Here is a 4,891-nt window from a genome sequence, read left to right on the forward strand (position 1 = left end):
TTGGTCAGTTGGTTGGTTGGCTGGTTGGTTGGTCAGTTGGATGGTTAGTTGATTGATCGGTTGGTTGATTGGTCGGTTGGTTGATTGATCGGTAGGTTGGCTGGTTGATTGGTTAATGGCTGGTTGATCAGTTGGTCCAATGATTAGTCAGTTGATTAGTTGATTGATTGTTTGGTTAATTTATCGTTTAGTCGGCTGATTGGTTGGTCGGTTGATTTGTTCACCTTTCGTTAACATAATCTTTCATTTATTCATACAAGAATAAACTATTGGTTGATTGATCAATTGACTGATTCATTTATTATTGATTGATTGATTGGATGGTAAATACTTCGATTGGCTTATTGATCGATTGATTGGTTGATTGAACGATGTAACTTTTCATTTGTTCGTTCATTCGTTTTTTCACTGGGTTGATTAAATGGACGGTCGGTTGGTTGATTGGTTGATTGTCAGGTCTATTGGTTGGTTGATTGTCAGGTCTATAGGTTGATTGATTAGATGATTGATCGGATGATTGATTGGTCGGTCAGTGAATTGATTTGATCTCAATTAAAAATTTCGCAGTCGTTTGCCCCACAGCTTGATGTCCAAGACTTCAGACGATATCATCACTATCTGTATCATCAGCGTCATCGTTATCATGCTTGTTGTCACCATCGTCATCACCATCGTCATCATCATCATCAACCTAATTGTTATGATCCCCGACATCACCATCGTCATCATCATCATCAACATGATCATCATCAACATCTCTTGTTTCATTCATTTGTATCACAGCTTATTCATTATGAACTATTGAAATTATTGTCATGATAATCAAAATGTATATATGTATGTATTGTGCCTGTGCAGTGCATGTCTATGCGTTTGTTCGCTACTTTAGTATTTATTCAATTTCATTATGTTCAATATTATATACTTGTTCATTCATTTGTTCATGCATTTATTCGTTCGTTTATCCATTCTCTCGTTCATTCATTCATTCAATTATATAATATATAAAACATGTCCGCAATTATAAATATAAATATGTAAATATTATAATTATAATTAATAATAATTATAAATATGTAAATAAATATTGTTGCTTGTCGTTTATTTATATTTTCTATATGCATTTTTGTATGTTTGTATGTATTTATGTGTTTGTGTAATTGTGTGTATGCCTGTACGTACGTATGTATGTATGAATGGATAAAACCAAGAAGCAAAAGACTATCTGTTTCCTCCACCCGACATTTAATTTTAGTTTATGGGCCTCACTCGCACTGAAGGACATTTTCTGACATTTTCTGACATTTTCTAAAATATAGTAGGCATTAAACATAAATGATGAAATAAAAATATATTGTTTTATATAGGACTGTTAATTTGTTTCATCAGTTTTTTTTTATTATTTTGATGCTTAATTGCCCATCGGTGGAGTCGAATGTTTCTATGCAGGACGGAAGAAAAGCTTTTGTGAAGTCATTATTTAGTTCGTTATATTTACTGGTTTTTAAACCAGGTCATTTATGACAGAATGGCTGGCTTGTTTATCGGAACTCAACCTACAGGAAAGGCCGTGGTAACTTAATGGTGAAACATCGGCTCCATATAAAATTTGTGACCCGAGTCTCAGACATAACCTAAGTCTGATGTTTGAATCGTCCAAGCGGGTACAACATACCGAGTTAGACACTGTCCCAGGCAATGCTGAACCACGTTTGCTTTTATACTGTCAAAAGGTGAGCTTTGTCAAAAAGTAAATAATTCATCTGCTCCACTAAGGATAGAGTTTTTTTTAAAAAGGATTCGCTCAATGCCGATGTCAAAAAAGCCGAAAGTGCCATATCTAAGATTTTCCGATTTTATATGTAACATTGCCAGCCATTTTTATCAATCGAAAGGTTAAAGAAGTTCATTATCAAATCCATCTGAAAGCTCCCTAGAAGGCTAAACATTTTTTATAAAAAAAACAATAGACGACGTTTTCAAAAATACATAAGCCTGGACAGGGGAGTCGCTTGAATTAGCCGTCTTTGAAAATTATCGCCAAGATAAGTAACAAGATAAACCTGAATTCTTCTAATTTACCCTCTCAAAATCTATTGTGACTCCGACCTTTGAGCAAAGTTACACCCAGGAATTGCAAGTCGTTTACTCCTTTGTGGTTTATTTGATGGTAAAACGATTGCGATCTGTTGAGATTATCACACACTTCTGAAAGTTTAGACCGTAACGGAGGTCACTGTTAGGAATGTATTCCAGAATATCGAGTCCAGCGAATCCCCCGAATTAATGTACGCATTCATGCATGTATGCATGTATGTATGTATGTATGTATGTATGTATGTATATATGTATGTATATATGATTGTATGTATGTTCGTTTATGCGTGCGCGTGTATGTATGTGTATGTATATGATTCATGTGTGTATGTATTATTAACTATATGACTTGAATTAATATTTTTTTTTATAAAAAACATCATATGTCTGTCTATTGTGCATGCACAAATACATACTCAAATACAAATACATTTTCATATACACGTACACACATCCATACCTACACATCCCGCATACATACAATCACACACGTTGTTGTCATTGCGTTAAGTTTGCTTATTGAAAGACTTTGCTACCACGCAGGCACAATAATTTCGATATTTAATTATTTATTTTTAAAATTCATTAGAATCCCGAGGTAGGACGTTGAAAATTAATAATAATGGTATATAAATGATATAATAATAATGATATATAAATATATATTAGGCATGTATAAATCGAAAGATTTTGCTTATTGTTTCCAGCGATAGTAATAATAATAGTGATAATAATAATAATATTATTATTAAGATGTCACGGTGCGTTTCTAATTTCTGAACGTTAACCACGCTTCATACGGAGATTTGTGATGTATTCATTCATTCATTTGTTCATTCATTCATTTGTTATTTATTTTTTTCAGTTCTTTTATTTATTAGTTTATTTATTTAGTTATTCCTTCATTCATTCATTCATTCATTCATTCATTCATTCATTCATTCATTCATTCATTCATTTGTTAATTCATTCGTTCATGCTATCTCATTCATTCATTCATTGCATCATTCAGTTTTATGAATAATGGTGGACCAATAAATGAATGAATGAGCACATAATTTTTGCTTATTCATTTTTAAATTGTTGATTCTTCCGTTTATCTATCCATACATTCATCCTTTCATGTATGCGTTCATTCATTCATCCATTCATTATTCTATTTATACATTCATGCATGCGTTCAATCTTTCACCCATTCATTCATTCATTTTTTATTTACTTTTATGATAATTAGTTTAGTATTTTATCGCTGTGAATGATATAACTATTTAATGTATAACAATAATAATAATCTTAATAATAATTAATATAAATATAATTACACAACAACAACAACAACACACGTTTAGACGGCATTTTCCCCGAGATCGGGGGTTGCCGTTTGGCTACCTATGATGAAACCGAAATACCCCTCGACGCCATCCAAATCTGTCACTCGCCTCAGTATCACGCAACCCCGCTTTCACCCTGTCCTTCTCCACCTGCTCTCTCCATCCCAATCGCGGAGACCCCTTCCTACCACTCCTTCAACCTCGAACTCCAACGCTCGCCTAATTCCGACCTTTTCATCCCTTCTCAACACATGTCCATACCACCGCAATCTCGATCTCCTTATCAATGTCACAATGTCCTCATTCAGTCCCATCATTGACATCAGCTCTGTACTACTCCTCCTATCCTTCACTTTAACCCCACACATCATCCTCACCATAGCTCTTAAATATAATAAATATAAATAAATATAATTACACAATTCTTGCTTATTTAATTACTAATTGTTTGATTTTTTGTCAAAAGCTTTATATTGTTGAGATGGTTTGAAAAATATTTTTGTGCAATACAATTAGGAGCATATATATATATAAATAAATAGTACGTATATATATATATATATACACATATATATAATTTATATAATTTACTACATATGTAAGCCCAATGATGCCAAAATAGTAATTAATTAATGGAACGTATTAAAAGCTTTTTTTAGTAACTATTTTAGTAATACATCTTTGCTAGTATTATTATTTGGATTATTATTATAAATTGATATTATATAACAGTAATTTTATTACTGCTATCTATTAATTTATCAAGAATGTTATCACTCACGAATAAATGAACATTGAAATGGAATTAAACCCTTTACCAGATATACAATGTGTTTGTTTTTGCTATTTTCACCACACCAACTAATTCAATCGTAAACACACATATACCACACACCCACCACACACACACACACACACACACACACACACACACACACACACACACACACACACATATATATATATATATATAATTATTTATAAAGATCTCTATGTAAATAATTGTATTTATGATAGTCTAAACCCAAAATTTCTATCAAGGACATAGACTAAATGCGTCGTTATGCGTCTGATGAAAGTGACGTTAACTCTAATCTCAATAATGAATGAATCAATCAATCAATCTTTGTTTTGCGTCCAGAGACCCGGTTCCCCGAGGTAGGACGTTGTTTTGTTTGCCATCGACTTTTTGCGCCAAATTAGACGATCAGTTGTATACATTTCATTTAAATTTAGAGCTTTCATGTCTTTCTCGTTTGTTTGCAAACAGAACTTCTTTCGACGGCCTTTGGGACGTGTGCCAGGTACTTCAACATCTGCAAGAGAAGTTATGGCACTGTTTCCACTTCGTTTGACATGACCAAACCACCGCAGACGGTGTTGCCGGCATTCGTCCTTTGTATCATCTAAACCAGCATATATATATATATATTTCGGGTTTAGACTATCATAAATACAATTAT

This window comes from Helobdella robusta (assembly GCF_000326865.2).
Source record: "Helobdella robusta unplaced genomic scaffold HELROscaffold_46, whole genome shotgun sequence".
In the NCBI taxonomy this organism is placed as follows: Eukaryota; Metazoa; Annelida; class Clitellata; order Rhynchobdellida; family Glossiphoniidae; genus Helobdella; species Helobdella robusta.